Below are 9,581 nucleotides of genomic sequence, written 5' to 3' on the forward strand. Positions count from 1 at the left end.
GGTATCTTTATGCTTTTATTTGTACATTTTACTACTGTAATACAGACACAACAAGATGGAAGACCAGTATTGGACTGTGGTAAATTCAACAATGTCATATCACTTAAGATCTATCGGGTCTTTGGTGAGGATTATTTTCAACGTCATGCTCTATGAAGCTATAGCATCCATTATTGTAAAACCTGTTTTACAAACATATGAAAATACAGTATCATGGGTCTGAAATGTTTCTGAAACAATCTCATAAGAAATAGAAACTTTTATTTATTTTTTAAATATTTATTTTTCCACACCTGGTCTTGTTTGTGACATGTGGGATCTAGCACCCTGACTAGGGATTGAACCGGGGCCCCTTGCATTGGGAGAAGAAATACTTTTTTCCCTGATTTTTATTTAGCTGTTAGCTCTGAATATGGCAACTAAGGCTCTATATAGGAAGAGTAGTTCTGGATATGATGAAGAATTCAAGCATAGAAGACTTACAGAGGGGTTTTGTTGTGATAAATAAAGCAAAACAGGGAAAAGGGCAAGTAAGACTGCTTTGAATGTGAGACAAGTGGGAGTTCAAAAACAAGAAATGTGGTGGAAAAGGCCACTCCAGTATTTATTGAGGAAATATTGTGTGATGGACCAGGCAGGTTCCCATCCCGTGAACTGTACATTCTAGTGGGCAGATGGGACACCCCATTTTCTGAACCCCAAGCATGCCCTTGACATGTTTTTACTAGCAAGTGTGGTTTGACCTATCTAAGTTGTGTGAAGCAGTGGAATCCAGTGAGTCAAAAATGTGCAAGTTCTGACATTCTGCCTGACATTCTGCAGGTTATGAGGAAGGCCTTACAAACCAGTTTTAGTGAACAGATTTCACTCCTTGTGTTGTTTTCATTAAATATTAACATTTCTGTGATGAGGCAGAACTAAACAGGGTCAAAATCACGCATGGATCATTGGAGTTAAGACTTTTTAAAATATGTTTATTTGTGTATTTATTTATTTATGGCTGTGCTGGGTCTTTGTTGCTGCCTGGGCTTTTCTCTAGTTGCAGCAAATGGGGGCTACTCTCTCGTTGCAGTGCCTGGGCTTCTCATTGCAGTGGCTTCTCTTGTGGCGTGCAGGTTCTGTACCTGTGGCACGTGGGCTCAGAAGTTGCGACTCCCGGGGTCCATGGTGTGTGTGCTTAGTAGTCGTGGCCTACAGGCTTAGCTGCCCCACCGCATGTGGGATCTTCCTGGACCAGGGATGGAACCCGTGTCTCCTAAATTGGCAGGTGGATTCTTTACCCTGAGCCACCAGGGAAGCCTTGGAGTCAGTCTTTTAATAAGTAAGCCTCAAAAAGAAACAACAGAGCCTCAAGGATGACAATGGTCATCTTGCATTCATGTCCCTAACAATAATCACTGGTAATTATTGAGTGCTCTTTGTGTACCACACATCAGTATGTATTTTAAATGCATTATCCAATTTGTTATGGAATTGTACCAAAGATATGTTGGATATTGATGTTTAATGTCCCATTTTCAAGTAAAGTATCCTCACCACCATCTATTAATACTATGTCTGTTTCCATGAGCCCAGTTTCTCTGGCTTAATCCTGTTATGGAAGGCTTGCAAGACACATATCTCAGCAGGTTATAGCTGTAGGCTTTTCTTCTAATGTATTATTTTACCATTTACACTTAATATTTTTGTGTTATATCTACTGATGTTGTTTCTAACTGAAATTAGTTCATTTCTACGTAAGTTCATCTCATGATGTCAACATATTATTTGTGATTCTTTTTCTCTGTTAAATTCTATAAGCATACTCTTTTATTTGAGGCAATTATAGAATTCTGCTCTCACAATGACACATTTAAATTGTTTAAATAGATACCGACACAAATTCTCATTTATACCAAGGAGCTGGTCATTTCTGAAGTCATGGAAAAATAAACAAAGAACAGCTAGTTGAGCCATCCTATAAAAATGCTGACTTTTAAAATTTTCTCATATTTTCCTTTAAGTTCTCCACGTTTCCCATCCATGATAAACCAAGATTATGTAACAGAAAATTTCAAATTAGGCTTAAATTCCAAAATCAAGTTTCAGTTCAAATTCTTTCTCCAAGAGAACTAGTTTTCCAAACTTCTTCTCTTTTTCTCAAATCTAATCAAAACATTTGAGATAGTTAAAATTCAAAACCTCAAGGTCTCATCAAGGTTACTTTTATGTGTCTGTCTTAATAGGGAACCACAATTCGACCTCTGCATTTCTAGTGGAAGGACTTGCCATCAAAGGGCTATGCCACAGGTCCCTTGACTAGGAGTATACAGTTTAAAATCTGGTGTTTATTAAATGTGCACAATATTGGGATGTAATTGGCATTTTAAAAAATTCAGTAATGCCCATTACAAATATCTGGACAGACTCAAAAACAACTGGTTAACCTTAAAATAAAGAGAACCACCATTTAATAACACATTTATACCCTGGTAAGAATGAAACAGTGTGACCTAGGAGAGTCTAGAAATTCTTGGATTAATTATAATAACATGGTGATAGGTTTCTCAAGGTACTTTCTAAACTCAGCAAGCCACTGGGCTCCAACTGCTCCATCCACAACCCGATGATCACAACTAAGTGTAACAGACATCATGCTAGCCACATCAAACCCTTTTTCATTATCTGCTGGAACCCGTTGATCCTCTGAAGCACCAACTGCCAAAATACATGCTTGGGTGGGTTAATAATAGCAGAGACGTTCTTAATCCCAAACATTCCTAAATTTGAGGTTGTAAAAGTGCCACTCTGGAACATACGTGGCTGTAGTTCACCCTCTCGTGCTTTGGTTGCTAAAGAAACAACGTCATTAGCAATGGTTTCCAGTCCTTTTATATGTGCATTAAATACAATAGGTGTGATAAGTCCTACTGGAGTACTGATGGCAACACTGATATCAACAACATGATTTTGTCTCACAACTGTGTCCAGCCAAGAACTTCCTTCAGGAACTTTTAAACATGCCAAAGCTGAAGCTTTATAATGAAGTCATTGATGGAAATTTTGCTTTTTCCTTGTAACATCTTCTTTCCTACCAACAAAACTTCTCCCATATTTACATCAATAGAAAGGTAATAATGAGGTACTGTTTGCTTAGGTTGCATTAACTGCTGTGCGATGACTTGGTGAATGTTGGTGACTGGGAGATCTGTGAAGACACCCGTAGGAACTGGAGCCACTCTTCGACTCAGGGGAGGCACAGCTGCTGCTGGAGTGGGGGCAGTCTTCATAGGCACAAAGGAGTTGTCCTTCTTAATGATTCTGCCATCTGGTCCCTTTTACTTGTGTAAAGTCAACCCCTTTCTCTGCTGCCAACTTCTTTGCAAGCAGGCTAAAGAGTACTCTTCCCTTTGGTCCAGCTGGAGCTGGGCGGGGCGGGGGCGCTGAAGGTGGATGGGCTAGGCGGTTTTAAATCAGTTACTTCAGTTGGCCGATAGTCAACAAACGCTGGTATATCTGCCTCTTTTTCTCCAATGATACAGAGTAGGGTTCCTACAGGGACATCTCGTGTGCCTTCAGGGATCAGGATTTTGATCCCTTCTTCCTGTACTTCGAAACCTATAGAGGCCTTGTCAGTCTCTATCTCTGCCAATAAATCTCCTTCGTTTAGCTTCTCACCCACTTTCCACCCCCACCCCCACCCCCATCTCTGAATGTGTCCATGGTCACGATGGGAGAGAGGGCAGGAAGAACCACCTGCATGTGAGTAGGAGATGAGCTACCAAGAGCCTGAGCAGAGGGTGCAGGTGACGGAGCAGCGGCGGGCAGGGGTTAGTGCGGGGCTCCTTGTGGGGCAGGTGCTGCCAAAGAATCAAGTGTGTAATCTTTAAAGATTTCAATATCTTCAGGCTTTTCAACTGTGATACAGATGACTGCTCCAACTGGAACATCTGTTACCTTCAGCAACAAGGATCTTTGCCATGTAGCACACCTCCACGCTCTCAAATCCAACAGTAGCTTTATCAGTTTCAACCTCTGCAATTAGTTCACCCTCATTGATTTTTTTCTCCTTCCTTCTTTTCCCAGCAGGCTATATTGCCTGCCTGCATTGAGGGAAAAGTGAAGGCAATGGAACCTTCTGATGTGGGGGTAGGCTATGCAGTGGCGGCTAGCCGATCCCCAGAGCTGCAGCAAGACGCGATTCCGCGGTGTGGCGCAAGAGATGGGGTTCCAGCCGCAGAGTGCCCGGAGTCTGCCACATCCTGTGGTCTTGCTGCCAGAGTCGAGCCAGCCTGCGGGGTCACGCACGGAGCTCCCGGCTCCTCCCGCAAGGCCATCCACCGAGCCCCGAATCTTGCCTTTGGGGCTGCATTCTGAGCCCATCGCGCACGAACGCGCCACAGAGTGCCACGGACCCCACACCGGAAAAGCAACGCCGTCTCCAGAGTGACCTCTCCAAGAGCAGCGCGGCGTTGCCGTCAGCCGCGCCGCGCGGCCGCAAGTTGTCGTAAAACGGGCTGCAACGATTCCCGCCCCCGCCCCGCCTCGGCTCCGCGGACCAGAAATGCGGTGAACGTACGGTCTTTCTCCGTGAAATGGGGCTAAGGATGACCCAGAGCCGGTCAGGGAGGCTGCTATAGAGCCACGCGGGGCAGCAGCGTTCCAGCAGGCCGAATCTGGGAGAATTAGGCTTAGAGAGGAGTGGAAGGTGGTGGGCTCTGTGGTGAAGGCGTCTCTGGGGAGGACAGGACCTGAGTGCTGTGATCCTTAATTGTAGCTTAAATTATGGATGATACTCTGGCGTGAATTAATTTTTTAAAATTTTGTGATCCCATTTTAATTTATTTTTTATGCAAAGACTTCCTCTCCTGATCCTCACTTTCTCCTTTCCTAGCTGTCTGTGATTTTTATCTGTTTCTTACAACTTGATTTGTTAAAAAATCACATAATCCAGGTGGTATGTAAAATACTTTCTATTGTTGTTAGATTAAAAAAAAGAGAAATGAATTCCCTGGTGGTCCAGTGGTTAGGGCCCCATGCTTCCCCACGTAGGGGGCTCAGGTTTGACCCGGGTCAGGGAACTAAGATCCCACCTGCCCGCTGGACAACTATGCCCACGACCACAACTATAGCAGAGCGTTGTCCTGCAAGGAAGACCCAGCACAGGAAAAATATATAAAAATGTTCCCTCCGTCCTGCACCCCAGGGCATCCCACCTCTCTAGGCTGATACCTACCTATACTCATGGCTGATTCACATTGTTTTGGGGCAGAAACCAACACAACATGTAAAGCAATTAACCTCCAAACAAAAATAGTTTTTAAAAAGTAGTATCAGGCCCCCCCTCAAAAAAAAAAAATCTGTGGAATATGTAATAAAGGTATATGGGTCAAAATTCAATTATTTGAAAAAAAAATAATTTTATATAATTTAAATGAAGAAAAAATTTTTAAGTCATGAACTTTGCTTTATCTTCCTGGCTTATGCATTAATCCTTTCCCTTCCCAGTGGTTGGAGGTGGAAATCTCACGAACTAAAGGAGAATATATTCGAGAAAGGCAAGTATTTGAGAAGAATTCCAGCAAATTTGCAAATATTTATTGGCTTGTGCATTCAATAGCTAAATCACTTTATGACTTTTTCCTTTTTCTCTCATGCAGCTGCTGCTAAGTCACGTCAGTCGCTTCCGACTCTCTGTGACCCCATAGACGGCAGCCCACCAGGCTCCCGTCCCTGGGATTCTCCAGGCAAGAACACTGGAGTGGGTTGCCATTTCCTTCTCCAGTGCATGAAAGTGAAAAATGAAAGTGAAGTCACTCAGTCGTGTGACTCTTCGGGACCCCATGGACTGTAGCCTACTAGGCCCCTCCATCCATGGGATTTCCCATGCAAGAGTACTGGATTTTCTCTCATGAAAACTTTCTAAATAACTCAAGACGCTGTCATTGGTAGCTCACATGGAGGCTGACTGTTTTTAAACATTGGATCAGAATTCAGAAAGGAAATACATATGCAAGTGTTTGTGTATTTATTAAAACTTTTAAAATTTCAGAATCAGTAGCAAATGAATACATTAACTCAAATGAATACATTAACTCTTTTGCTTTAATGTTAATACATTAACTTTTTGCAAATGAATACATTAACCAACATATTGGTGTTGGTTGCTTAGTCGCTAAGTCGTGTCCAACTCTTATGGCCCCATGAACTGTAGACCACCAGGCTCCTCTGTCAATGGGATTCTCCAGGCAAGAATACTGATGTGGGTTGCCATGCCCCCCTCCAGGGGATCTTCCTGACCCAGGGATTGAACTTGCATCTCTTGCATTGGCAGGGAGATTCTTTACCACTGAGCCACCAGGGAAGTCCATTTTCAATAATAAATTTCTACAATTACTGTGCATATTTGAGCTGAACAAGGTAACACAGAATCAAATTTAGTTATTTTTCTATTATTGAAGCAATAGTTAATGTGATGAACTAAGGGTAAAGTCATCTTTGAAACTGTGTATCAGAGAAGAAATACCTAATTAAATTAATTTTTAACACAAGAAATCCCTGCAGTGGTGACCTGACATTGATTAAAGTTGTATTAAAACTACAAAGTTTTTGCACAAACTGTTTCAGAAGAGAGAGAAAGTTGTAACCGTGCATCTAGGGATATCTTCCCTTCCTGAAGTTGCAGTGCCTTTCAGAAATGCATGTCTTTACCCCTGTTCAGAGTCCATTTTCAAAAGTGCACAGTTTCAGTCATTAATCAATATGGAATCATGGGAAATAAATCCTTTCTTAGACGCATTCATCTTAACCACTAACATGGTTAAGATGACTGCAGTATGTCTTTAGTACATCCAAACATCAGCCTTTCACCTCATTGTCATCTACCTTTGGATCCACATATATTTCTGGTATTTTTTGAGACCAGAAAAACCTAAGAAAAAAGAAAGCCCAGCAAATAAGTAATTATGTTGTTTTCTCCATGTGTACTTGTGAATTTCTCATTTTTCCCATGACCTGAATTTAGTTTTCCCTTAGTGACTTTTTCTTCACACCTTTAATATGTGCTGAGTTTTATCACAGAAAATGCTGCTTTTCAATGAACTCCAGTCTCTTCTTTGAAAACTCTCTGAAATGTTTGGCCTTGTGTGAACAAAAGAGCAGAAACCACCTGGAACAAATCTGAAAATGTAATACCTGAATACTGTTCTCCACAAAGAACAGTAAGAGAACTGCTCTCCACAAAGAAATAAACAAGTGTTTTAGAATAGGAAAGTGGTAATATAGTAAAAATAAGATTGGGAGTCACAGACAAATCAAGCAATAAAATTAGAAGACACTTTTTAGCTCCAGAAAGCAAACGTAAGTCATGGATAATCCAATGTCTGTGCTCAAACAAATTAGTTAGTGTACTTTCAGGGTGAAATACAGATTGCTTTGTTTAAAGATGCTTCTTTTTATCTAGACAGACATGTTGATACTGAATCCAAGTGGAAGATACCTATAAGTCACATTATGTGGGCACTCTAATGATATCATCTCCATAGTTTGAATAATTCTGGGTTTGTATATTTGCATAAAAAGTTTCACTGGAAATCCAGAACCACAACTAAATTTGTCCAAAAGGTCAATGGTGTTGACAGGTAAGAAGTAAAGTCAGGTGAATCATCTGGAGAACAGAGCAGAAACTATTTTAAAATAAACACCAGTTTAAACTGTTTGACTATGGCATTTGGTTTGCATCAGTTGAGTTCAGTTCAGTCGCTCAGTTTTGTCTGACTCTTTGGAGCCCCATGGACTGCAGCACTCCAGGCTTCCCTGTCCTTCACTGTCTCCCAGACTTGCTCAAACTCATGTCCATTGAGTTGGTGATGCCATCCATCCATCTCATCCTCTGTCATCCCCTTCTCCTCCCGCCTTCAATCTTCTGCAGCATCAGGGTCTTTTCCAGTGAGTCGGTTCTTCACATCAGGTGACCTCCAGCATCAGATTCAACTTCAGCATCAGTCCTTTTGATGAATATTCAGTACTGATTTCCCTTAGGATTGACTGGTTTGATCTCCTTGCAGTCCAAGGGACTCTCAAGAGTCTTCTCCAATACCACAGTTCAAAAGCATCGATTCTTCGGTGCTCAGCTTTCCTTATGGTCGAACATCCATATGTGACTACTGGAAAAACCATAGCTTTGACTAGATGGACCTTTGTTGGCAAAGTAATGTCTCTTCTTTTTAATATGCTGTCTAGATTTGTGTCAGGAGCCGCCGGGGTGCACCCAAACCGTGACAAGGTCACGGGATGAGAAAGGAGCCTGCAAGGCAGCCCTTCGTCACACGGGGCTGCCCCGGGGGCCCGAGGTTGTCCCGGGGACAAGGTCACGGGACGAGAAAGGAATCTGCAAGGCAGCTCTTCCCCTCGAGGTTGTCCCGGGGGCCAGTATATCCCTTTCTTACTTCTGTCTTACTGTTGTTGGGCTTTCTATTAATTTTTGGAAATATAATATATGGTAATAAGGCCTCGCTGGAAAAGTCCAAGCCTTTTTGGAAATGCTCATGATTGCTCTGGGTCAGGACACAACCATAAACATCAAGTCAAAAAAAGAAAAGCCCACAGGTATAGTTTGGCTGCTTGCTTAAAAGATTATAATGTTCTAGAATAGAAAAGAGTAGAGGCATTTTGCGGGGAGCCGGCCTGACTGCTCAGGCCCCTTCTCGGCCCTGAGAGAGATCAAAAGGTCCCTCTCTGTCCCGCCACCCCTGATTTGTTAAAGTGCAAATTGGCCTTTCTCACCTCCCTCAAGGAAATCGCTGCAGCCACCATTTGCCCATTTTCCTGACTCTGATAAGATTATCGGGCTCCTGTGAATGGCTTATGTCTAGGTAGTCTTTACCTGATTGTAAGACCCTGGTGCCATGCTCTGCTGGAGTTAAGATAAAACTCCTGAGCTAAAACTAGTGTCTGCAGTTCTGCACGTATGCAAGTCTTTGATCTAAAATTTGGTGAATCCTGTTAGTATATATATGTATGTTACCCCTCAATAAAGTTGTCAGAATCAGTCACAAGCTGACTCCGTCCCTCTCAACCCCATCTTTCTTAGTCTTTTATTTCTCAGGTGATGTGGTGATTGCGTCCTCGACCTGTTCATCTAGCCAGCAGGCCCGGCAAGTGGCGCCTGAACAGGGACGTGGGTGGATCCCACCGCACAGCCACCCAAAAATATTGAAAGTGATCCCGGGAAAAAGCCTCACCTATTCAGGTATCGTTGGAAAACTGTGGGTGGAGAGGGTATATAGTTGAGAGTAAAAATTATGGGGCAAAGTAATAGTAGGCAGTTCTTTGTTTCTATGTTAAAAACTATGCTAAAAGCTAGAGGAATTTCTGTGTCTAAACAGAAACTAGAAAGATTTCTTGTCTTTGTGGAGGAAACTTGTCCTTGGTTCCCAGAGGAAGGAACTATTAGCCTTGAAACTTGGGTAAAGGTGGGAGAACAAATTCAAACAGTTTATACCCTCTGTGGACCAGACAAAGTTCCTCTTGATGCTTATTCTCTATGGACTCTAATAAGAGATTGTTTAAACCCAGAACACGAGAGTAGGAAATTTGAAACA

The 9,581-nt window shown here is 42.3% G+C and overlaps 1 pseudogene; it reads right to left on the bottom strand.

Moving 5' to 3' along the window:
• Positions 1 to 698: 698 nt before the first annotated feature.
• LOC133066209 (dihydrolipoyllysine-residue acetyltransferase component of pyruvate dehydrogenase complex, mitochondrial-like) lies at positions 699 to 4,537 on the bottom strand (annotated as a pseudogene).
• Between the last annotated feature and the right edge of the window lie 5,044 nt (positions 4,538 to 9,581).

The sequence above is a fragment of the Dama dama genome, chromosome 12, assembly GCF_033118175.1.
Source record: "Dama dama isolate Ldn47 chromosome 12, ASM3311817v1, whole genome shotgun sequence".
In the NCBI taxonomy this organism is placed as follows: domain Eukaryota; kingdom Metazoa; phylum Chordata; class Mammalia; order Artiodactyla; family Cervidae; genus Dama; species Dama dama.